The sequence below is a fragment of the Procambarus clarkii genome, chromosome 14, assembly GCF_040958095.1.
Source record: "Procambarus clarkii isolate CNS0578487 chromosome 14, FALCON_Pclarkii_2.0, whole genome shotgun sequence".
Classification (NCBI taxonomy): Eukaryota; Metazoa; Arthropoda; class Malacostraca; order Decapoda; family Cambaridae; genus Procambarus; species Procambarus clarkii.
The window spans coordinates 5,865,764-5,893,344 of NC_091163.1; the positions used below are offsets into that span (position 1 = coordinate 5,865,764).

General features: G+C 42.5%; 1 pseudogene; it reads left to right on the plus strand.

The window, feature by feature from the left end:
- The window catches only part of LOC138364669 (nicotinate phosphoribosyltransferase-like), a 43,140-nt pseudogene that overhangs the window by 1,732 nt on the left and 13,827 nt on the right, over window positions 1-27,581 (plus strand).

Sequence of the window (27,581 nt, forward strand, 5' to 3'; positions counted from 1 at the left end):
GGAAGTAGCTGAGACACCATGACATTTGAATGTCTGTTAGGTCAGAGCCCCACTTGCTAAGAATGCAATAGATGTGATGATTACCATTATTGGAAGTGATCCTGTACTCCCTTCCCAGCGTATTCAGAATAAGAGGTACAGTATACCAATACAGTACCTATATTTTGATTGATACTACCATATTAACCAATACTGATAGATAATATAAAAATACCGATACAAAACATATACTGTACATATTTTTTTTAGATACAGTACAGTATTTTAAGGCTATCTTGAATTGTTTCCAAAGATCACAATTCCCACTACCTTGTCTTTGACCAGGCCTCCTAGTTGATGATTTGGCCAGCTAGGCTGTTAGACACTGCTGCATGCAGTCAGACATGAATCAGCCTACTTGATCAATTACCTGTCAGAGGGAAGGGAACTATTGGGAGAAAGTGCCAAGCCATAGCCATAGCCATTACAACAATATAGCACTTGGAAGGGATCTAAGGATTTGGGATGGGATGGGGAGGGGGGGGTAAGGAATGGTGCCCAACCACTTGGATGGTCAGAGGTTGAATGCCAACCTGCATGAAATAAGAATGTTGCTTTACCATCAAAATGCAGCCCTTTTGATGTCTCGATAATTTGTTTTACTGAATGGATTCGAGCAGTAAAAGTTCTCAGCATGATCTCCAAGTCATGATCATCTTCAATTTTGGATAGGGGTTTTAGTTTAGTTCATATATTATGCATACCATACCCATGCTGTGGGCAGTAGTGAAAAGGGTTACAGAGGCACATAATGGGCTCAGGGACTGAACCCCACAATTCATTTAAATAAGCAAGTTACAATCTTGATGAGCTAGATGAGCTAGGTTGTTAGTGTGCAACAACATTCTACCCTAAAGAGCACTAGTGTCTTAAAAAAACACCATCATTGTAGGGGTTCAGCTTCAGCTTCCTGGTCTCATGTCTCGAACTTCAATCAATTGGTGTACAGTCATGAGCCTATGTGGCTCCATCAAATATACATTTGAAGCTGTGCATGAAGTCTGGCAATGCTACTTCAGTTTATTGTGCATTGCATTTGTTCAGTAATCAACAATACAGTAGTTTCTCTCAGTGCCCTCTTGTTCATGTACCACCCATTCCATATGATCTGTTCTTGCCTTCCCTGTTAATTCTCTTGAGAATTGTATGTGTTGTAATCATTTCCTCTAACACTTGGCTTCCAGTGGCATTTGATCCTTGCTCAAAACTCATTGCATATGATATGTGGCAAATGCAATGAATGACATCCATTTGATGTAGGTTTCGGGGTACATGATTCAGTATGATATGAATCCCTTGGTCAAATTCAAGGATGCTTTCCTTTTCCATTTGGTACTGTGTTGCCAGCACCCACATTTGTTGCTTTGCATTTGCCCAAGTTGTACTCTAGTAGCCACTTTCTGGCCATACTTTGTCCAGATGTTAATTTTCTTGGTCTTCTGCCATATGGTTACTCCTCCATAATTTTTTCATCAGCAAACATTGAGAAGGACGAAGTCTATTACTTTTGATCATTTACGTAGCTCAGGAATGGGACAAGACCTAACACAGACACCTGTGAGAGACTGCTATTAATATCTCGCCCCTCTTAAGTCTCGTGCCGTTACTGCCTTGCTTCTGTTACTTAGACACTTTCATATCTACTGAAGCACTTTTCGTGTTATTGGCTGGATTACTGTGTCAAAGGCATTGGCACTCTAAATAAATACATTGTCCACCTTTTATCATATCGGCTTTGGTATCCAATCACAGAATTCTATCAAGCTTGTAAGGCAAGATTCTTTCCAGTTGTTTTACCAACTTCTTTCTTATGATCTTTTCAGTCACCTTGCATGGCATGCATCTAAAAGATACTGGCATGTAATTTAGTTACTCTGTCGTATTTTTTTAACTGTCTTCCAACTTCCTTGTAGTTCATCTGCTTCCAGTGTCTTATTATATATCACAGAAAGTAGCCAACAGTATGTTTTAGCTGCGTACCTCAGTGACCAAAGCCCCTCAGCCATGAGACCAGCCATAATGTCCCACGGTCCAGCCATCTGGATAAAGTGTATCCAGATGGATACTTCATCTCCGACAATCTGTCCTTCCCTGCTGCTAAGTTTGGCTCACCATCCCACACTGGCATCACTCACTCGGGTTTCGTTTAGATATTCCGTCAGGAAGGACATTGCATCCGACACTTCAGTAGTTTATATGGGTAAATGATCCGAAGCCATGTCCAGCTATTGACGAAGCACACAAGGCAAGGGAGACACTGATGTCAACATAAAGGTCAAGAATGTCTCCCAAGACATGGAGTCGGTTCAAGGTCACGCACAATATGCGTATCATCGTGACTGTTTAATGTTGGCTAATGCAAACTGCGCCTACTATCAAGAAGAAGAAGAATGTTGGCAGCACTTGTTTACCGTTAATAGTGGCAGCATTAGTTTACTGTTAATGTTGGCAGCAGTTGTTTACCATTAATGTTGGCAGCCCTAGTTTACCGTTAATGTTGGCAGCCCTCGTTTGCCGTTAATGTTGGCAGCCCTTGTTTACCGATAATGTTGGCAGCCCTCGTTTACCATTAATGTTGGCAGCCCTTGTTTACCGTTAATGTTGGCAGCCCTTGTTTACCGACAATGTTGGCAGCCCTCGTTTACCATTAATGTTGGCAGCCCTTGTTTACCGTTAATGTTGGCAGCCCTTGTTTACCGTTAATGTTGGCAGCACTTGTTTACCGTTAATGTTGGCAGCACTTGTTTACCGACAATGTTGGCAGCCCTCGTTTACCATTAATGTTGGCAGCCCTTGTTTACCGTTAATGTTGGCAGCCCTTGTTTACCGACAATGTTGGCAGCCCTCGTTTACCATTAATGTTGGCAGCCCTTGTTTACCGTCAATGTTGGCAGCCCTTGTTTACCGTTAATGTTGGCAGCACTTGTTTACCGTTAATGTTGGCAGCACTTGTTTACTCTTAATAGTGGCAGCCCTTGTTTACCGACAGTGTTGGCAGCCCTCGTTTACCGTTAATGTTGGCAGCCCTTGTTTACCGTCAATGTTGGCAGTCCTTGTTTACGGTCAATGTTGGCAGCCCTTGTTTACCGTCAATATTGGCAGCCCTCGTTTACCGTTAATGTTGGCAGCCCTTGTTTACCGTCAACGTTGGCAGCCCCTGTTTACCGTTAATGTTGGCAGCCCTTGTTTACCGTCAATGTTGGCAGCTCTCGTTTACCGTTAATGTTGGCAGCTCTCGTTTACCGTTAATGTTGGCAGCACTTGTTTACCGTCAATGTTGGCAGCCCTCGTTTACCATTAATGTTGGCAGCCCTTGTTTACCGTCAACGTTGGCAGCCCTTATTTACCGTTAATGTTGGCAGCCCCTGTTTACCGCTGAGATTATTGAACAGTGAGGTTCATTAATCTCAGCCAATGTACAGCCTACCATTGACGGAAATGGTAGGCTCGGTTTGGAAGGTCGATATAATTGAGGTTGTCAATAGGCTCCCAGATTGAACCTTTCGAGGGGAGCGTTTCCTGCATACTCACTCCCCGGTAGTGAAGCTCATTCGTTATTTTAGCTGTGAGAGGCAATCAGCTGGATGCAAATTGCTTAGCTTAAGCAGGCGATGAGTCACAATGAAACGTGGCTGAAGATATGGTGACCAAACCTCACGTCAGAAAAGTAAGAAACGACCACGTTTCGATCCGTCTTGGACCAATATAAAGTCGTGTGATGATGATGATGATGATTATTCAGGTAAACGTATATATACAAAATTAGTTACAAGCAGAATGTTGGATTTCTAGATTGAGCTAGTATATACTATGCCTAATGCCACTAATACGTACAGTGTTTTGGGCAAAAACGCGGGACCAACGCGGACCAAAGATAATGGTCCACATTAGCGACGTTTCTTAATTTTCTGTGTGGTTTGATCTGAGGCCATGATCTTTGGTCATCATTACATTAGGGTTCTGTTCCCGAAACCGCTGTGTAATCTTCCCACCGCCGCCCTCGGAACGTGGGTGGGGTCTCTAATCGACTAATTATAGTACGCCATAGGCATTTGACATGAATTTTTGCGAGGTGTAAGCCTAACCCACTGAATGTGTATTATGGTTACATAAGCCCAACCACCACTGAGTGATGTATTATGCAGACATACATTTGTATAATTGCCGGTGACCATTGTCGTCATTAGTGACGATTGAATGTGGTTCATTTCCCAAGCCCGGTTATTATCGACCCTATGTATGTGTAGTACAGTGATGAACGTCCTCGACTCACAATCCCGGGTTCGATATCCTAACAGGAGGAAAACGGTTGGGTGTTGCCTATCATTTGATGGATGTTCTCGCCTAAATAGGTATTCGGGAGTTTAGGGGGTTGCATCCTAGCGAAGGTTAGTAGTTGACTTGAGGTAGGGGGCGGGGGTATCCGGTTAAGGATACCGGCTTCTTGTCCCCAATCACATGATTATCTTCATGTGTTTTTTCAATGTGTACACTGTTTTGTGATTTCTGTGTGTATCAAGCAACTATTTGAAAAGAAATTATTCACCCTGGCAGCTGAGTGGACAGCGCTCGCGATTCGTAGTCCTAAGGTTCTTGGGTTCGATCCCCGATGAAGGCGGAAACAAATGGGCAGTGTCTTTCATCCTGATGCCCCTGTTCAACTATCAGTCAATAGGTACCTGGGAGTTTGACAGCTGCTACGGACTACTGCTGGGGGTGTGTAACAAAAGAGGCCGGTCCTCCGAAAACGCCATGCCCCGAAATCATCTCAAGATAACCATCGAAAGATAACCCTGAGAAAAACAAAATAAATGATCAGTGTAATAGAACCAACACGTGCAACATTGAAACCAGATTAATATAGTCATATTTATGCTTATCGTTGTAATTATAGTTATTCTCATTAATTCAATTTGAATTAGATATGGGGAAAAGTGTTACATCTTATATAATGTAACTTCTCACTCACTCTCCTGTCTCGGGGCTCTAGGGGGGGAATAAAACGAGAAGAGTTGTTTTTAGGTACTAATGACCGGATATTTGCATCGAAAATAAAAGGTTGTTGAAGCATGTGTCGACTTGCTTGACCCCGGACGAGACGCGGTAACCATGGCAACGCCGGGCCAACACACCAAGCGTCTAAGCCCAACCAGGTCTACCACACTTTGTAAACTTCACATATTATTATTATTAGCCTTTTAACTTATTTAATTCATGTATAATTACAAAAACTTGTTTTGTTTTTAATGATCACTTTATAAGCGAAAAGATGGAATTGTTTAGTCAAGAAATCAAATGTATTTGTTATTGATATATTTAAGTTAGGTTGGCAACTGCGAGGCAACCTTGGCTGACTCCCGCCAACCGTTAATTTCAGGAGGAACAATAAACTTGGCTCAGAGCTCACGTGATGATACAATATAAGGGGAGGGAGGGAGGGAGGGGTGCTGGTTGGCCTATTTCCTGTCCAGCCTTCCCCTCAATTTTTTTCCCAGTCCCTATATTGACGTTGATCCAGACAATTTCTTCAAAAGGTCAGATATAACAAAGAAGGAGCACCGGTTCAAGCCCATCAAACAATGTAATCTTACTGTCTTGAACAAATCCAAAAGGGCCGTGACGAGGATTCGAACCTGCGTCCGGGAGCATCCCAGACACTGCCTTAATCGACTGAGCTACGACAGGGTAAAAGGCTTTTACACAACCCCCCCCCCCCCCTGCACCCGAGACATAGCAGGGGGGGGGGGTAAAAGCCTGGTTTGTGCCTCGGAGAGGCTGCAGGATCCAGTAAGTTCAGTAGAACTTCGGTTTCAACCCTTTTACCCTGTCGTAGCTCAGTCGATTAAGGCAGTGTCTGGGATGCTCCCGGACGCAGGTTCGAATCCTCGTCACGGCCCTTGTGGATTTGTTCATTTGATGCATCACGTTAGTGTGATCTTACTGTCTTGCCACAATGTAAGACTGAAAACAGGAGATGCTTTTTCACCCACAAGGTTATAAAACCATAAAACCACATACCCGCTGAAGCCGTAAATGTCAAAACTGTTAGCCTAATAATTTTTCTTCAAGCTGGATTTTAAAAGAGGGAGAGAATCAGTAATAGCGAGAATCCGTCTTGGATACAAATATCCATGGAGATATGGAATGGAAACAACAGTTCATCAGCGAAGTTGCAGAATCTGTGGTGAGAGTGATGGACACCGCCTTGACCACTATCTATGTGAATGTGAACACCTGAGAGACATCAGAAGTATGTGTAGAATAATAAACCCCCACATTGTTTGAGTTAGGAAAACACTATTTGTCAAATATTGATACTGTTCTTAAAAGATTTTCCCATTTTGCACCCGCAAGATAACGTAAGCTTTTAAGGGTTGATAGATGTTAATCTTCTTGTTTGAAGAGCTGTTCACTTGAGACAGTTAAGTAAGTCCCAGCTGTGTCTGGGTACAAGTGACAGGATGAACAACCCAGCGGATTTTCTTCCTATTGAGGAGTGTTGTACATGCTGCTATGGCGGTATGCCCACTCACAAGATGAGTGGCGCTGCCCAATAAACTCGCCCCTCGGGGCAAAATTTAAAAAATTTAAATTTAAAATTCAACGGCGTTTTGACATTTACGGCTTCGGCGGGTAGGCGGTTCCATGGGTTAATAACCCTATGGGTGTAAAAGCATCTCCTGTTCTCAGTCCTACATTGTGGTTTGTTAAGCTTGACACCGTTGCTATCTGTTTGTGTTACGTCTGACCTTCTGAAGAAGTTGTCTGGATCAACATTCTCCAACTTGTTCAGTATTAAAAATTTCGATGAAATTCGCCCTGTCTTCCCTGGTTTGTAGTGTTGTTAGCCCTGTGGCTCTCGACCGTTCCTGGTATTAGAGTTGATTTTTGGGGGAATGATTTTTATTGCCCGGTGTTGAACTTTCTCCAAAAGCAACTACTGTGTGTGTTGACCAGACCACACACTAGAAGGTGAAGGGACGACGACGTTCCGGTCCGTCCTGGGCCATTCTCAAGTCGATTGTGTTGACTTACTGCCCTAAACGCTTTGCGTAATAGTGGCTTTAGGCATTGTATGTACTAGCTCTATCTATAAATTTATCAATTTTTGTATAACCTCTTGTATGTATGCACTTTACCTGAATAAACATTTGAATTTGAATTTGTTGTTTTTACTGCCGCTCCCACCTATTGTGCAATTTTCAGTGAGTGATGGATTTTGACTCCAAGCTTCTTTTCTTCATCAATGTTCTGCAAGTAAATGTTGTTAATTTGGTAGTTGTGACATGGGTTGTTATTCCCTACATGCAAGGTCTGGTATTTTTCGACATTAAACAGCTTTTGTCAATCTTTTGACCATTTGTGAAGTTCATGCCTGGCCTCAGTAAGGCCTCAATATCATTTTCACTTCTCACTTTACCATAAATCTTAGTGCCGTACACAGATTTGTTGATGTGGTTTGTAACATTCTCATACATGTCAATAATGTATATTGCAAAGATGATGTTGTTATAGATTCAACTACTCGGAACAAGTTCCAAGTAGCACGGACTATGGTGAGCCCGTAACTTACCTGGCACAGGAGCGGTGCCCCCGTATTGCAAAGAAGGTTAGCCCCAAAATATAGGCCCCTGTGGTTTCCACTCGCTACACCTCCCCAGTCACATTCCTTCCCGTTTAGCAAGATTATAGATTATTTGCTTTCTTTGTTTTAACCATTGTTTTATTCATTATAGTATTCTACCATTGAGGAGCATGTAATTTCCTTGTTTATCTTCGGAAACTATTGATGTTTCAGCTAATCAGCTTACATTGGTGGTGAATTAACTAGTTACAGATTTCATTTGCATCTAAATTGGGATCATTACAAGGGCAATAGGGTGCACTACTATAGGTTAGTACCTGGTGGTGAGAGACCGGGCCACGGGAATTTGTGCGCCCCTTGAGGGACTTGAAGTAGAGGGGGGTAGAAATAGCCTAAGCTACTCTATCCCTTTGAGATGTATTTATTGCTTATCTCAATAAACATACTTGAACTTGAACTTGGGCCACGGGGACGTTGATCCTCGGTACCAACCTTAGGTAACCGCAAAGTAAGGTGGTGCGAGCTTGTGTCTTTCGATTTAGGTGTTATGTCATCCAGGATTAAATACATTTCTTGACGATTTGTCACAGTGCTGTCTCTAAACTCTTAGACTTTTCCGTTGAAATTGCATTGTGACTTATAGAATGTGAATAGTTTTGCTAGCTAGCTTTTGTCAGGCTTACTTCAGCAGGTGGTGTAAACTTTGAAGCACTTGTAGCCAAGCCTAAACCTAGCAGTCTAGAAGTCTGCTGACCTCACTGGATGACCCATATAGATTCGTGGCTCTTCCTGCAGTGCAGTATGATGTATGCAGTGTATGATGATGTATACTTTAGTATACATTTCTCATATCCCAGCTTCTTGCCCTCATATTCCTTTCCATGTGGGGTATAGTCATGCTGGCTCAGCGCTTTCTCCTCATAATTACCTTGTAGTGCAAATTTTTACTCTGGCTCAGATCAATTAAGGTTTGTTGGAGTACTCGGCATTATTGCTGCCCCTTATCTGCCTGTTGGCAATTATTAATGAGGTGGCAATCAACCGCCTCTTTTTAATAACACGTGTTCTCTTTTTAACTCGTCCGTAATATCGTGCATTTCGAGGCCATTGTGGGATGACATCCATACAAGGCAAACTCATTAATGATTTTGTGTGTGCTTTGCTAGAGACACAAGCACTCAGGATAGGCGTGGTTCCTAACCAGGAGAGCCACAAGCACTCAGGATAGGCGTGGTTCCTCGCCAGGAGAGCCACAAGCACTCAGGATAGGCGTGGTTCCTAACCAGGAGAGCCACAAACACTCAGGATAGGCGTGGTTCCTAACCAGGAGAGCCACAAGCACTCAGGATAGGTGTGGTTCCTAACCAGGAGAGCCACAAGCACTCAGGATAGGCGTGGTTCCTAACCAGGAGAGCCACAAGCACTCAGGATAGGTGTGGTTCCTAACCAGGAGAGCCACAAGCACTCAGGATAGGCGTGGTTCCTAACCAGGAGAGCCACAAGCACTCAGGATAGGCGTGGTTCCTAACCAGGAGAGCCACAAGCACTCAGGATAGGTGTGGTTCCTAACCAGGAGAGCCACAAGCACTCAGGATAGGCGTGGTTCCTAACCAGGAGAGCCGCGCCCCGGCCAGCACCAGTGGTGTAGGCACATATCATCAATGGTTACGGAGAGGGGCTGCTCCGTCAGGAGGGCGCCGTAGTCTGACTTGAGACGCTACACTTTCCCTCGAAGTATGGATTGATCTTTATTTATCCATGGTAGGGAGGGGATAGCAATTTGAAAGGGGGTGATTGCCTGAGGTGAAAGGAAGTGCCGCTGTCCTCTTGTAATATGAAAGTGATTATAAAAGTTGCTATAAAAGATAACACCTGCGGTGAAAGGTAGCCCATCTTCCAAAAGTGAAAGTACTGTACTTGTAGTAACTGTTTAGTCGAAGGTACCAGTATGTAGTACAAGTTCAAGTATGTTTATTGAGACAAGAAAGAAATACATCTCAAAGGGATAGAGTAACTTAGGCTATTTCTACCCCCCCTACCAGTATGTAGTGATGGACCACCAGAAAGTTAACTTTTGTACGAATGAATTTGGACAAACCGGAAACACATTAACAGCAACATAAATATAAGACCTAACCTCTCCTAGGCAAACTAGGCCTAATGCAGTACATATATGTGCTATATTAGGCCTACGAATATTTGTTTGGTTTTTAGCTTTATTTTTTCTGTACTATAATTAATGGTACAAAAAGTGGTTTACTGGTGATCTATCGTTACATATTGGCAAATTCGACCAAATAGTTACTATAAGTAACATTTCACAAGTGAAAAGACATTGTTTTCTGCTCCAACATTCTCTAGTCTGATATGTTTTGTATTATTTTGGTACTACATATTCACTTCTACTAGTGTCATTTTGACTCTGGCTGTGTGATGTATCGGTACGTGCCATCCAGTTTTTCGTATCAGGCACTTAAAAGTCCATTTACGAAATCTGTACATCTTTCTCTACCCATGGCGGCTTAGTTATCATTTAACAATTTAAGCCTTGGAAGCTGTCCGAGGTTGTCTGTAACCCAGAGTATGTGAAGAGTGTTTCCCAGAACCAAGTGATCTCTCGTATCAGGAACGGTTGAGGGCCACAGGACTAACAACACTACAAGCCAGCCATGACAGGGCGGATCTCACCGAAACTTTCAAAATACTGAACAATTTGGAGGATGTTGATCCTGACAATTTCTTCAGAAGGTCAGATGTAACACAAACAAGGAGCAACAGTGTCATGCTCAACAAGCCACAATGTAGGACGGAGAACAGGAGATACTATTTCACCCACATAAACCATAAATGCCAAAACTGATATATTTTAAGGTCCAATCGGAAAAACTCATAAGGGATTATGGGGGAACCTTCGACAAGCCGCCGGCTTTCTGTCCTCGCCGAGGCCACTATAGTGATAGTGGCCCTCGGGTAAATCCAGGTAACGCTTCATCCTAGGCCGGTAAGACACTTTCTGCAGATGCGCACAGCTCTAGGAAGCTTGTATTCGAATATTATAAGAGGCTTCTAGTCTTTATTACAGGGAATACATTTTGAGTATTTTAAAGTTATCATTATATAGCACAGATATATGGAATAGAGAAATATATAGGAGAGAGAGCAAGAGTGCCTCGGACCATCATTGGTGTGGCATGCTCTAGTGGAGTGAAGGGGAATGACAACGGACGTTCTGGTAGACTAAAACAACTCCGACGACTGTACTAACTCGTCATGCCTATACGACCCTACCAGTGTGACTTTACATGACACTGCATATTGTCGGGTAAATGGTATATCGACACCTGGTCATTGTCTAGAGTAATCGTCTGGTCGAGACCCGGGATCTTGCCCGCCATAAACAGTAACGTCTGATAAAGAGACGTGCATACATAAGTAACTTGTGTAAACAAAATGGGGTCTTGACCGATGACACTAAAACGTGCAACGTTCACAGATGAAAGTTTTCCGCGTTCATCTACAGTTTCTGAGACCGGGCCGACGTTCACAGTTGCACGAAATAAATGTGTAATAATATTGCCAAGTGAACGGCATTATAGTTCACTAATATGAAGGCAGTAAAGAGTATATATATATTTCTGAGCTCGGCCAAAATTCGCCAAGTGTTTATACTGTCTACTTACGAAACATGTACATCTTTCCTCATCTATAACTGCTTATAGGCTGCATTTATGAACCAGTTTAAGCGGTTAAAAACTTCGCCGCCCCAAAGGGTATTATATCAGCCTCTCCTCCGGGTCATGCTAATAGTAGCCTACCATTTGGTCAAACCTATAAAATAGTCTGCTGGACATTACACAAAATAATTAGCATTTCTGAATTGTTCCAAATTATATGCTAAAAAGGTAAAGAAACATATGTCGAAGAAATCCTAATATACGCTCTCTTAGGGCTAAGATGTGTGCGATATACTAGGCTTAGGAAAGTTTGTATAATTTTAGGAAGATAGATTGTATAATTTTAGGAAGATAGGTTGTATAATTTTACAAGGGCAATAGGGAAGATAGGTTGTATGATCTTAGGAAGACAGGTTGTGTAATTTTAAGATAGGTTGTATAATTTAGGAAGATAGGTTGTATAATTTTAGGAAGATAGGTTGTGTAATTTTAGGAAGATAGGTTGTATAATTTTAGGAAGACAGGTTGTATAATTTTAGGAAGATAGGTTGTATAATTTTAGGAAGATAGGTTGTATTATTGTTATAGAGCGCCTCGTAGTGCTTCAGAGCTCATAAACTATTAAATACTAAGCCGCCATAATGGAGGAAAGATGTAATGGTTTCGTAATTGTACAGTAAAAGTTTGGTGAATCCTCATCCTCCATAGATGTACTCTACCATTACCTAGAAAATCAAAACTACAACATTCTTATGGTTGGTATGTATAGTGTTGATACCCCCACACACTGGAGGATGGGTAATGTGGGGGTATATTGTAGTCATTGTTGATACCAGATACAACAACAGCACGTTGTTGTTATAGATTCAGCTACTGGGAACGAAAAGTTGCAAGTAGCACGGGCTATGGTGAGCCCGTAGTGGACTTACCTGGCAGAGGAGCGCGTCGCACAAGTCATAACTGACAACAGTGTCACGCTGCACCACACTGCGGTCTCTGCTTGTTTCACACATCATTTATTATTGTTCCTCGAACCGCATACCACAAGAGCAGCAGCCCACAATGGCCGAGTGGACAGCGCTCTAGACTCGTTGACCTAGGGACCGGGGTTCGATCCCCGCACCCGGCGGAGACAGATAGGCAGTTTCCTTATAACCCTGATGTTCCTGTTACCTAGCAGTAAATAGGTACCTGGGAGTTAGACAGGTGCTACGGGCTACTTCCTGGGTGTGTGTGGAGGGGGGAAAATTAGTTATAGTTGATTGATTGACAGTTGAGAGGCGGGCCGAAAGAGCAGAGCTCAATCCCCGCAAGCACAAATAGGTGAATACAGTCCTGCCAACCGAGCCACCAACACCCACAATAAGGAAGGATCTCGCAGACACCCATCTGGTACCCCATCTGGAACTTTAGGCCTGCATGGGGTACCACTTTGGCTTGAGGATGTTAGGTGATCCACGTCCTAGTTATATCAAATGCTTACCATATCGTGAATAATAACTGGTGGTGCTGTGGACTGCGGTTTAAGAACAGCCTTCAGGAATCTTAAATTTACCCGAGGGCTACCATCTGTCTAGTGGCCTCGACGAGGACAGGAAGCCGGCGGCTTGCCAAAGGTTCTCATTTTTCCTGAAAGGGAATCAATCAAAATGAGAGATGTAGAAGATGTGAGTTGATTGTGGGACGTATCGGCGAGTGATCCAGTGTAAGAGGCGGTGATAAACAAGCACCATGCACGACTACAGACGTAACTGTGACAACGTGCAGTTATCCAGTCATCACAACAGTTGAGAACCTTAGTGGCGAACTGTGTGAGCCGGGGCGCTCTCTCTGCAGCCCGTCCTCCAAACAAAGAGCTAAAAGTGATTCCATCCACCCGCCAAACCCCCTGTTTATGAATGAAAAACGGTTTACACGACTCACAACTGATTTCGTCTGAACACTTCCGGAACAAGTGCTTCACTGACGAATTTTGTTCGAACCACAACGCTGTAAATGCTTCACCCACGTACTACAAATGGAAATAATCGCCAACAGAAACTAAACACCTAATCTATGTCTATATATGCACAATATGCTAATATATTATAATATTAATTTATATTTGAGAAAATTCCCGTTTTTAATGAACAGCATGTTCAAATTTATGAATGCGCCTGTGGGGTTCGACCGCTGGATGGAATGGAGGGTTGGAGTCGAGGATGGATTGCTCCCTGCCAACACAAGCAAGTGCGCGCACAACCCCGACATTCCTTACAACTTCACAGAGACGTTTGGGCATTAAATATGTTCCCCGGTGTTAGGCAACTTGTGAGTGACACCCTGGGAGAAGGTCGGGTCTTGGCCTAAGGCCAAGTGCTCGAGTGCAGGGGGGAGTTGTGTAAAACCCTGGTTTGTGTCTCGGAGAGGCTGCAGGATCCAGTAAGTTCAGTAGAACTTCGGTTTCAACTCTTTTTACCATGTCGTAGCTCAGTCGATAAAGGCAGCGTCTGGAATGATCTCGGACGTAGGTTCGAATCCTCGTCACGGCCCTTGTGGATTTGTTCATTTTATGCAGCCCGTCCTCCAAACAAAGATCCAAAAATGATTCCATCCACCCGCCAAACTCCCTGTTTATGAATGAAAAGCGGTTTACACACGACTCAACTGCTGACATTCGAACATATCCGGAACAAGTGCTTCACTGACGAATTTTGTTCGAATCACAACGCTATAAATGCTTCACCCACGTACTACAAATACAAATAATCGCCAACAGAACCTAAACACCTAACCTAACCTATCCTATCCTATGCCTATATATACACAATATGCTAATATATTATAATATTAATTTATACTTGAAAAAATTCCAGTTTTGAGTGAACAGTATGTTAAAATTTATGAATGCGTCTGTGGGGTTGACCGCTGAATGTAATGGACTTGAGTCGAGGACGGGTTGTTTTATGAGGTACATGATTGACCTACACATTACAATGTACCCTGAACTAATCCACAGGAGCCTTGATGATACAATGTACCCTGTATGGTGGGAGTCTTGAGAGGCGGGAGAAAACTGCATAGTTAAATTTTAGCAATCATAATAATCAACCAGGTAATAGTGGCTAGCGTTGCATGTTGCACATTACGGACTCTGGAAACATAAGGTCAAGTGTGTTTCCAGAGGAGACTCGAATCAAAGTCGAGAAAAACTTATGTCCTTTTATGTGGTTGGGAGATTTAATAATAATGTGTGTGCTGGCGCGCGTGTTGATCTTGTGAAGGTCATGCAACCTGAGGGTCAGAGAAGGTGGAGTGTGGCTGTGGTGGTGATGGGTGACTGTGGTGGTGACTGGTGACTGTGGTGGTGACGGGTGACTGTGGTGGTGACTGGTGACTGTGGGGGTGACTGGTGACTGTGGTGGTGATGGGTGACTGTGGTGGTGATGGGTGACTGTGGTGGTGATGGGTGACTGTGGTGGTGACGGGTGACTGTGGTGGTGATGGGTGACTGTGGTGGTATAAGCAAGTTTTACCTATACGAGATAAACGTATACACAAAGTCTCAAGATCCTGTATCACTGACGTGACTACAACACGTACTGATCATACGACGTTACAGCCACGTCTGAGATAACAACACAATTTCCCAGCAATAATGGTAAAGAGCTGTGCAACATTGTTGTTACAATTGCTTGTCTCTCGAGCTGGAAACTGATGGAAGTACTGAGTGCGGAAGCATGGAGATGACATTATTAATAACGTCATCATGGGTAGCCTAACTCAGGGCCGTTCTTCCTGACTGAGAGCGACGTTATTAATGTTCCATTGTCTCCAAAGGATGACAAGAAATGACAACCAATCCAATATTGGCATTGTTCTCCAAATAGAACGTCGTATTTTAACATATATTCTACCTACGGCCCAAAATTGATGTACTAGAAAATAGTATAGCGGCTCGCAAAATTGTGACATATTGTCCTGTTTTCTGTATTGTCTTCTGGTAGGTTAGGCTAAAGGTACTTTAATACAACATTTTCCTGACGTTGGGAAACCTTAAAGAAGACAGGCCGGGGAAGTTACCAAACTTTCCCACTATAATAATCAAAATAATCGTTAACAATAATATATAACCAGAACCTCGACGGGTTTCTTGCAACTAAATATTAACTCTGCTCTATTTTTAAATTAATGGGTCGGCGCGGCATTGAAAATGGCTAAGTACTTTGATACATAAATGTTTGCATTTGGTGACAGGAGTAGTAACGGGCAGTGTTGGTAATTTGTTGTCTTGATCTGTTGCTCAACTTCTTAACTTTTGTCAATTTACTTGAACAGTGCTGAACATTATCATGAGAGATCACTAGGCTGTTGGTAACCGGTTCTTGGTGGGGCTTGTGGGGCTTCAACCCCCCAGTGGTTGGGTTGACTTGGGTGGCTCCCCCTGTGGTAGGGTTTGCGGGGGGTTGGCCCCATGCGTCGAGGCCACACTTAGCCTTCTCTGTGGTGGGGTTTTGCGGGGTGGCCCCCTTTAGTGATGGAGTTTACGGGGTTAACAGCCCTAAGGAAGGTTTTCTGGGGATGATCCTCTCTCTGGTAGGGTTTGTAGGAGTGGTTCAATTTTCCCGGCGAGGATAGACCCATTTCCCGGCAGGATTTGCCGGGCAGCCCCTTCCTCCTGATGGGGTTTGTGGGGTGGCCACCACCTCAACGGAGGGGAGTGTTGCCCCCTGCAAATTCCTCCAAGGGGCGAGGGACAATTCGCCCACGAGGTCGACCTCCCGCAGTGAGGTTTGCGTGAGGGGCGGGCGTCTGGTGCGGAGCGGTGAAGACATGGCGTGAGGTGTGCGACAAACCCAGCGTCATCTCAGGCAGAATATTTTGTCATAATGCACCAGCCCATTAAGGGAATTAGCATCCGTGGTGTGAGGGAGCGAAGCGTGTCACCGCCTCTTTAGTGCCGACCAACCTGTAGGTCAGCAACTTCACTGTGTACACACACACACATCAGCAGCCAGGGCCAACGTTTACCATTTGGAAACTAAGTTGTTTCTTGATTAGATTAGTTTTAGTTTAATGATTTTGTTTCATTAACAAGTTTAACCGGAAGAGTAGGCAAACTTGAGGCGCATGGGGGGGGGGGGGGTAGAAATAGCCTAAGCTACTCTATCCCTTTGAGATGTATTTCTTTCTTGTCTCAATAAACATACTTGAACTTGAGGCGCATTGGGATTGTTTCGCATGCTTTTCAGCATTGTGAACTGCAACAAGACGTTGAAAGTAAGGCTTAACAATGCTCCATCATAACTATCATATCAGCAACATTATCATGCCGCAGATTGATGAAGAAAAGGACCTAGGAGTTAGGATCCACCTGCAGTCATTAAAGGTTGCTCAACAAGTGGGAGCTGCAGGAAACAAAAATTCATCCAAACCTTAGGAATATTTGTAAACGAAAGTGGTTATTCAACAATACAAGTATGGTCGTGCCTCATCTGGACTGCCGTAGCCAATCGTGGAGACATCACTTTCAAAACGAAACATTTGCTTTGGAAAAAAACGTTCAACTCAGATTTGTTTGATTGTTGCCGCCGGAGGCGGCTAGTTTATTGTGCAACCCATACCCATCCTGTGAGCGGTAGCGCAAAAAAGCATTACAGAGGGCTCAAAAGGTCTTTATCAGATCTCATCTTAGATTATTACGTAAACAATTTCATCTATCCTTCACACCTTAATCCAGACTACTACTTTAGGACGTCAAATGTAACGCCTTCAAGGGGGCAACAGCTTCAAGGTCAACAAGCCACAATGTAGAACAGAAAACAGGAGATACTGTTTCAACCATAGGTTTATAAACCCATGGAACCGCCTATCTGCTGAAGATATAAATGCAAGACATTAATTTAGTTCAAAATCTAGATTAGAAAAATCATCAGGAACAGTGAGGGAGGGGAGGGGAATTTTGACAAACCGCAGGCTTCCCATCCCTGTCAAGACCAAGGTGGCTCTTGGCTAATTTCACATACTGTATTCCTTAACCATCTCCATAGTTCCCTCTCAAACCGATAGCACAAATTGCAAAAACTGTTAAAGCACTACAATAACTACCATTATCACCACAAAAACCTCTACCAAACAAATCTGCAACCACATACCCACCCACGGCAACCACCACCCACGGTGGCCACGGCAACCACCACCCACGGTGGCCACGGCAACCACCACCCACGGTGGCCACGGCAACCACCACCCACGGTGGCCACGGCAACCACCACCCACGGTGGCCACGGCAACCACCACCCACGGTGGCCACGGCAACCACCACCCACGGTGGCCACGGCAACCACCACCCACGGTGGCCACGGCAACCACCACCCACGGTGGCCACGGCAACCACCACCCACGGTGGCCACGGCAACCACCACCCACGGTGGCCACGGCAACCACCACCCACGGTGGCCACGGCAACCACCACCCACGGTGGCCACGGCAACCACCACCCACGGTGGCCACGGCAACCACCACCCACGGTGGCCACGGCAACCACCACCCACGGTGGCCACGGCAACCACCACCCACGGTGGCCACGGCAACCACCACCCACGGTGGCCACGGCAACCACCACCCACGGTGGCCACGGCAACCACGACATGGCTGGTGGTTGCTGTGATTATCCCATATGATTCCAGTTTGGCAGCAGGATGCTGCTTCTGGAAATGTAAGAAGACAAATAAGTGCAATTATGTACTATTCATAGCAGTTAGGAATTGTACTTATTTTCACTTAGTATTAAATCGTACTGCCAAATATATTGTGAATATTTGAGTTTACCTGAAAAACTGAATAGAAAACCACAACCTCACCTAACCGTCTTAGTTTTTGAAGATAATAATTTTATTGTTTCTTAATTACAATTAGTACTTAACCTATGGCTATATTGATATTATAGTTTTATAAAACTAATAAAACAAAACTAAAATATATCAATAAATTGTAAAGTAACTCAGGATATTTTAAATTTTTGTATAAAATCGATATTGTTTAATAAACCTGAAAAAGAAATTCCTGATATTTAAAACTTGTGTATTGCAAATTGAAATTGAAAACTTCATCATAAATTCTGAGTGTCTTAACAGAAAACAAGGAGAATTAAATCTGGGGAGGGAGTTGGGTAAATGTAACAGCCCCATAAGTGTAATTATGCACTGTTTATGACAGTAAGAAAGTGTACTTATTACACTTAGTATTAAATCGTACTGTCAATTCGGAGGATGGGTTACCTTGAGATGATTTCGGGGCTTTAGTGTCCCCGCGGCCCGGTCCTCGACCAGGCCTCCATCCCCAGGAAGCAGCCCGTGACAGCTGACTAACACCCAGGGGGTGAAAGAAACTCTGCCCATTGTTTCTCGCCGGCGCCTGGGATCAAACCCAGGACCACAGGATCACAAGTCCAGCGTGCTGTCCGCTCGGCCGACCAGCTCCCATGGGTTGGACAACTCATAGTTCAGTCGATAGAGCTTCGGCCTCACACACGTAGGGTCCAAGGTTCGAGACCCATACAGCCCAAGTGAATAGAATGTTTATTTCCACGAAAGTGTGGATGACAATTTATATCCCATATGATAATCCCAATTATCGCATGGGATTTATTCATTTGCTGGTTGCCAACTTCTGGTTTTCCAAGAGGTTGAGCCAGATAGGGAACCTTGAAAATATTGGCCTTTGTCATAACAGCAAGGTTGCTGACTTTGGTGTTGAAGTCTGCTGTACAGTACTGACCAGTCAGACCAGAATGATGTCAGCACTAGAGATGCCTGCTTGCATGACACTCTACCTCCCAACACGAGTATAAACCTTAAAAGCATAATCTGGAAAGGTCAGTATGGAACGATTTGGATTTCCATATATGTACAGAATCATGATTGAATCCTAAGTTTGGAGAGGTGCTCAGAAATTAATTTTATGACTGTTTTGAGGTGTTTCTTATAAAGCATTGGTGTGGCTACTCACTGGCACCTGGGCTCTTCTGACAAATGGACTCTGTTGTTCCTGTAGAATGTTAAAATTGGTTTTACTCATGTAGCGAGTAAACATTATACTCGTTCCAACTTCTCATTACATTAATGACAAACTCAATTAGCACTAATTGCGAAGCTATAATCTTTTCCCTAATTACAGGTAACATTCTTTCCATCCTATGGGAGGAAGCTGAGGTGTAATCCAATATATAAGCATCGAGAAGCGAATAGCCAACTCTTTTAAGAGGTCATGACCTCTCTGTAAGGTGCAGTCGCAGCGCCACAGATCTCCAGTATCAGCTATTGATACTGGTAATGGCTCCAAAGGGCCACCACTTACGGGCTATTCATGCCCGTGCCATCTTTTGGGTGGCTTAATCTTCATTAAGCAATCAATAGCGAACCATTGGGTTATCTCCGCTTCTGTGCCAGGTAAGTCCACTATGGGCTCACCATAGCCCGTGCTACTTGCCCCACTCCTGTGCCAGGTAAGTTATGGGCTCACCATAGCCCGTGCTACTTGGAACTTGTTCCGAGTAGCTGAATCTATAACAACAACAACGAATAGCCAACAAGTTATAGCCTCTCACCTGTGCAGGTAAGTCCACAATGGGCTCACCATAGCTACTTGGAACTTTTAGTTCTGAGTAGCTGAATCTAAAACTAGAACGAATAGCCAATAGTACAATTTCCACAGTGATTCAGTTAACTTTAGTACAGACGCTTGGGAGTTACCACACCTCTTCAACCTCAAGAATGTAGCACTCAGCGTGTACAGTTCTAATCGACCCCAAGATGCTTCAGCTTCAACACAGAGCAAACAGCAGACTACGACCGCATCGAGTTTAGACACTCACACCCCATCGAGTTTAGACACTCACGATTTCCATCAAGTCGCCACGCTCACCCTCATTGAGCTCCGCAGCTCCGGCCTCTCTCTGCTCTGCTCCAAGCTCAGTCTCAACGTCTACGACACTGCCAACATCCTACTGCTGTAATCAAGACTACTAAATAAATATTAAACACTGTGTATCTAATCTACCCAACAACGTAACATAATCGTATGTCACACTCAAAGTACTCTTCTTAGGTGTCTTTCTTTGCATCATTCTACAGTTTAAAGACCATTTATCCAACTGAGGGGGGATAAAATTTCAAGATGCAGCATTGTACAACTAATTGGACTCTTATATTTGATAACCAAAAGTTCATGATGCCCCCTCCTCCCTTCCACCCAACCACCCAACCACTTGGGGTGGACGGTAGAGCGACAGTCTCACTTCATACAGGTGGCATTCAATCCCCGTCTGTTCAAGTGGTTGGGCACCATTCCTTCCTCCCCCCGTCCCATCCCATCCCATCCCATATCCTTATCCCTTCCCAGTGCTATATAATCATGATGGCTTGGTGCTTTCCCTTCCTTGATAGTTCCCTTCCCCCCCTTCCTCCCTCCCTCCAGCATGTCATTACAGTATAGTACAGTGTTAATTTATTTAATTTATTTTTACATTTTTTTTTATTTTTAATTTTTATACACAGATGGCTGACGACTGGCTAAGAATTGTATCCATACCTTAAGCATTTGAATCTTAAATAAATATTTAGGAAAGACTTGCTCTTGCTGCATAGTTTGAGAAACTTTAAGAAGACCACGTTTTTTTTTTTATGGTTGAGGGAGGAATTGCTGTCCATCAGTAATAATTGACAGCACAGTGATATGAATATTATCACTGTATATGATAATATACATGTGATATGCGAACCCTCATCATGGGCCTTCTGGATTTGTTTACATTGATATGATTTTTTTTTGAATATTGAATGCAAATTGAGGTCAGTTTTCTCATACGTCTTCTGTCATTTCAGACATGTACCAGATAAATATGGCCTATGCCTATTGGAAATCAGGCAAGCATGATGATACAGCTGTATTTGACCTCTTCTTTCGTAAGAACCCCTTCCATGGGGAGTTCACCATCTTTGCAGGACTCGAAGAATGTCTTAAATTCTTAGAGAACTTCACATACTCGGAATCAGGTTTGTATATACTGTACTGTGTACTGTACTGTGTGTACACAGTACTGTACTGTACTACAGAGCAAAATATTATGCTGCTTTAATAATAACTTGACTTTAATATTATATTGTATATGTTGGTATATTTATATATACTGTACCTGTATTAGTTTGTTATTGTGGATAAAGTTAGTCGCTCTGTTTCTTGTATACTGTGTGTGAGTTATTGTTAAATGCTTTTAGTTTTCTTAAATTGTACTATTTCCTTATGATGCTACTATATTATCTTCTTAGGCCCCAAGCATCACACCCTGAATGATAAAATAAATGATAAAATAATTGATCAAAAAAGTACTCTCATGGATGTGAACTCACAAGCTCTCACAAAACATTGAAAAGACTAACTATATTTTTATTTTGAAACAAGTCAGCTGAATAAATCTACCTTAAAGCAAACCACATTGAGTAAGAAAAAGGGTAGGTTCTTAGACCTGTACATTTACAGCAAACTTCAACAATATCCAACATGCTGCCTTTACAGTAGTTATATATTGAGTACAAATTGCCTTCAATCTGTTTGGTCTGGTATGACATAGTGCCTCATTATGCATTAAAAATAACAAAGTGCACAGTCATTAAAGATAATTCAAAATTTACTCTTGTATTTTATACTGGTTAAGTTTCAAAAGGACCTGTGGTTTGTATGTGGCAGATATTCAGTACCTGAGGGAGACAATGCCCGAGACGGTAGAGCCGGAGTTCTTCGACTATTTGGCCAGTGTGACTACCAAAGATGTGAAAGTGTATGCCATTGATGAAGGCAAAGTTGTATTTCCAAGGTAATTAGTCTTTCTTTTTGTTGGGTTTATATGGTCAGGAATGACCATATAAACATATACTGTACAGTATGTATGACCATTTATATTTGTTGTTGTGGTCAGGAATGGATATTCCTGACTACACATGAGTTAACACCTGATAAGTTATGAGGAGGAGGAGCATGCTTTGTTCATTTTAGAGAGAATGACGGAAATATGTGAGGTAGTATGAATATGTTACTCCAAGAATATGTTGAAATATACGATGGGTAACACAAGTTATACACTTATAAGTGCATATGCTTCGGTGTGTAGTGTGTGTTAATTAAAGGATAAAAGACCGAGATAGAGGTGCTAACAAATCAAATGACATTTGTAGGCAGATAATGTGATGTTTTTGCAGAGTGTGAGGAGACATTGTAGAAGATACTATGTTTTGATAGCGTGTGCAAGAGCAGATTATAGCCAGATTGTGGTGTTTGAGAAAAAAGGAATACAGGTATTGCTTATCATGGATTGTGTAGATCATTATAAATTACACTGTAGTAGGATGATAATTTAATTGAAGATAAAAATTAGGAGTTTTTTTTTTCACAGGTGTAAGGTTTGAAATACTGTACTTGAAAATAGTGTTAAATAAAAATGGGTGTATGGGGGTGGGATACCTGTACTCATGCTATACAGGCAGGCTTATATAAGGATCCATTACTCTTGCTAGCACTGTTACATGACATGCTCATTTGTAAAAGGTCTAATGAAAATTGTTTAATGATTTGATTGAGAATATTAATTTGCAGTATTTTTTGCTTTTATTTGTACTGTACTGTAGTTGTTTCAGAGTTTTGTTGTGGAAGAGTGCCAGGTGTTGTAGGGGTTGTTTTGTGTCTTGCTATTTAGCATGGATGATGGAATTAATGAATTGTTGTTTTGTAATATAAATATTTTAATAATAATTATACTGACCTTTCATTATATACTAGAAGGGTTACCTGGCAATGCCCTTCCACCCCCCTCCCACTTTCCTTCCCATCTCCTCCCACCCTTCCTCTTTCCCCCCTCCCCTCTATCCTATTTTAACAACAGTTTTGCATGTAGCGAACAGCTGGAAAATTGTTGAAAACCTCTGGAAAACCAAACCCCCCCATTTTATACTCCCTAGGAGTCACTGGGAGTTGCAATAAGAGCCAGTCCTATTAAAGGGGGGCAATGAGGCTGACCCTGACCTGCCTATGATTATCACCTATCACCAATGTGTCAACCAGAAAAGTTGCTAAGGCTACTTCAAGCATCTGCCCTCCAACTTTGAACACAGACAGACAGATAAGCAGACATTTTCTTTTATAGATTCAGATTGTTCACCTTTTGCTGTCGTGTATCTCTAGGCAGGTGCCACCCCCCTCACCCCCCCCCTCACCCCCCCCCTCCTCACCCCCCCCCCCAACCCCTTGGAAGTGGGAATTGGGGTAATTAGTTGTGATGATTCGTATTTCTGTGTTTTTCTAAAGTTCATTAGTTTTGAAAATAATTTTGCTTCCTGGTATGGTACAAGTTTAAAGTCAGGTCATTTTTAAAATTTACATTAACCAAGGATTTTCTTATTTGTTTAAGAATTAACACGTAATTTTTTTGTTAAACAATACAAATTAAGATGCTACTTTTTTTTTTTTTTTTTTTTTTTTTTTTTTTTAACCAGAGTTCCATTGCTGGTGTTAGATGGTCCTTTGATTGTCATTCAACTCTTGGAGACGACACTACTCACCCCTCGTGAATTATGCCAGGTAAGCTGAATAATTCTGTTGCTGGTGTACTGTACTCCAAGACTGCCTTTTTTTTTTCAATGTATAAAGTGACAAAAAAATATTATGAAGTCGGGTAAATCAAATTAAGTATACACTTCCGGTACTGTAATCATATCTTGTGTATCCTTGATGGAATGGAATACCGTAGTATATATTTTAAATTAACCTATTATGGAGCATCAAAGTTTTCAACATTTTCTTCACTACGTTGAAGGATTTTAGGACTTTCTTGTCACTAAAGATAGGTAATATATTTACATAAAGAGCTCGGTAATTCAGATTTCGGTTACCCATATCTTTGAGTTATTTGAATTAATTCATTTGCAGATTTCTGGTGCAATTTTACTATTTTAACCCAAATAGTAATTAGGATTTAAATGTTACATTGAACATGAAACGCGAATAAATTTGAGTTCAAGTTCTTGCCTTCTGAATTCGTATAGAAATATGGGTTACACTGTACAATACTGTACTTCAATTTCTTGCAAACAAGAAACCCGAATAAATTCAAATTTCTTCACTTTTAATGTTCCTGCAAAAAAAAAAAGTCTGACAACTTGAATGTCTGGATAAGTTGAATAGGAGTGGGTCTCTTATGATTTGGATAACTGAGCATAGATAATTTATAATGCATTGTAAATATAAAAATACTGTATAGAACACTTAAGCTCTCTTATCCAGACCGTGTGGGAATGACCCCTCGCTGGTTAAGCCTGACATCCAGATAAGCAGATTTTTTACCAGGGAAGCTAAAAAATAACCATATTCGTAATGTTTTTGGTACAACCACCAACATAATATGAATTTCCATATACCCTATATATCAAAAAATATAATTTAAAACCAACTTCAGCTCGTCTTGTTGTAGTTCGTCGTCTTGTTTGATACTGTACATTTTGAAATGTGTAATTTTTTTAACATTTACTTAAACCTAGCCTATGGGTTATCTGGATTTCTGTCTGGTTGTGGCTAAGTTTTGCCAGAAAAATGTTCGGGGGGGGGGGGGGGGGCAATTTTGGCTGGTAACCCAAATATTCAGTTTAGTGGGCTTCAGATAGTCGAGGTAGATAATCCAGCTGGAAAAAATCGGGACAAATGGGGGGACATTTGACAAGTTGCCTGGCTTCCTGTCCCCATTGAGTCCACTAGTGTGTTAGTTGCCCCTCATGTTAAATTAGGTAAATGTAAATTATTTGCTAGTATGTACTGTAATAACATGATTAGGGTCCCGGTAGTTTTAGGGGTTGGTTTAATGTTAGTTATTATACCCTGCAGTACAGTTGGTTTCGTTTTAAACTCAAAATTGATAATTCCGAATTTGAATCCCTAGCAGGACAGAAATGGTTGGGCTTGTTTCCTTTCACCTAATGCACATGTTCATCTAGCAGTAAATAGGTATTCAGGAGTTAGTCAGCTTGTTGTAGGGTTGCATACTGAGGAAGGGTCAGTAATTCGACCTTGGGGAGGACCTAGATATAAGCCCAACATGTATCTTCTTCTTGAGGTTATCTTGAGATGATTTCGGGGCTTTAGTGTCCCCGCGGCCCGGTCCTCGACCAGGCCTCCACCCCCAGGAAGCAGCCCGTGACAGATGACTAACACCCAGGTACCTATTTTACTGCTAGGTAACAGGGGCATAGGGTGAAAGAAACTCTGCCCAATGTTTCTCGCCGGCGCCTGGATCAAACCAGGACCACAGGATCACAAGTCCAGTGTTCTGTCCGCTCGGCCGACCGGCTCCCCACTGAATGTACTGAATATACAGTGTATATACTGTGTATATACTGTGTATACACTAGTAGCCGGTCCCCCTGACGCAATGATTTATTATTAAATTATTGTGAGTTAATAATGACTGACTGCAGAGTTCCTTTTTTTGAATCATTTATTAGCAGTTGACATTTTCATGATGATGAATAATGTGTTCAAATTTTGCTTTTACAGCTTGGTGGCCACAAATGCTGCACGATACAGAATGGCTGCTGGTCGCAAGATCAAGCTGTTGGAGTTTGGTCTGAGGAGAGCTCAAGGACCAGATGGAGGCCTCACTGCATCAAAATATGCCTATGTCGGTCAGTTCCTCTGTCACTGCATGTATCTCTCTCTTATATATATTCTCAAAATTATATTTATGAAATTGCCTCATTATTTTGTTATATACTTGATCATAAATAATAATAATAATAATGCATGACAAACACAAAGGAAATAATTTGGTATTTTCTAAAGAAAAATCTTGAATTTTTGCAGTACAGGTAGTCAGCTTATTCTTGATGTTTTCCTTACATTCTTATTTACTAATGTCTGTTCTTAATATTAATGCTACTCTCATTCCCGTGTTGCTGGGCTGGCTCCTGGGTAGCTTCCCATGCTTCGACTCTGGTGCCATGGAGACATTCAGATTGCTACAGGGCCTCTGAACTTGCACGGGCCTACTGAACACCAGAACCAGAATCTGTTGTGCTCATAGATATGAAGGGAACACGAGGATCTGAAATAGATCCAGAACGAAGTAAAACCACCCAAAAAGTACAGGCAAAATGAAGAAACTACATACCTTAATTAGAGAGAAAAGATTAAAAAGAAAAGATTAAAAATGAGGCATGGGGGAAGGTATGTTACAGGTGGGGTCGTTATGTATTTTAATGTTGTCTAGGGGAATGAGGACAGACAGCTGGTGCACCGTGTCAGGTCAAAAAATGGCGTCCATCCCCCCTGTGTTATTGCCCCTTAATACTCTATTCTTAAACATTTCCAATCCAACCCTTAATTACTCCATTAACCACATTCCCCACGCATGTCTTTTGATTGAGTCCACTTTTCCTTCACACAGCTTGGCTATTCCAATACACATTATTCACAAACGATCTCCAGCTGAAGAGTACTACTTTACTGGCGGGGTGATAATAGTCACTTGCGGCCTCCCAGTTGCAGATAGCTGCAGATTTCTTTCAAGAAAACATTCTCTAATCAATTCCTTCGTGTTAATGAATAATTCATAATAGAAACTAATCTCCACAGGAGGTAAAGTTCGTAACATGGTAGTTTGCCACAAGTACACACACATTATACATTACACCAGCATCTATACATTACACACACACTATACATTACACCAGCATCCATGCCACCAGGTGGCAGCTCAGGTCACCTCAAGTCCTGCCTGCCTGCTACCTTCACTCTCATTCCTAGGACCTCCTGCATAACTACATCACCTCTGGCAACCCAGTCTCTTTGCTGCTACCCGTTTGCCAATCATGGTAGTTTCCATGATTAGTGGGTACCTGTGTTGGTTGACCCTGTTTCCTGTTTCTGTGGTCCCTTGTTTCGTATTTCTCGGGTTGTCAATGGTACTGACAACTAGCTAGCTAGCCTGCAGCTTACCTTCGGGCCCATGATATTCGTAAATATGCTGTTTGGGCTGCTGTTTCCTCTTTGTCATGGTTTGATAATAAGGCTTGGAGGTTTTAGATGTCGAACAAGGTTTTGGCAGCCTGGTATTTGGTCAGTGTGCCTGGTCCCAGTCAGTCCTTGTGTGGCACTGGGCTGGGTTTTCCAGGCCCAAGTTTCTGCTTTGAACTACAGTAGTTGTATGATTTGACTATACCACATTCTCAGGACAATGGGAACAATGGGCCCGTGAATCTGTGACG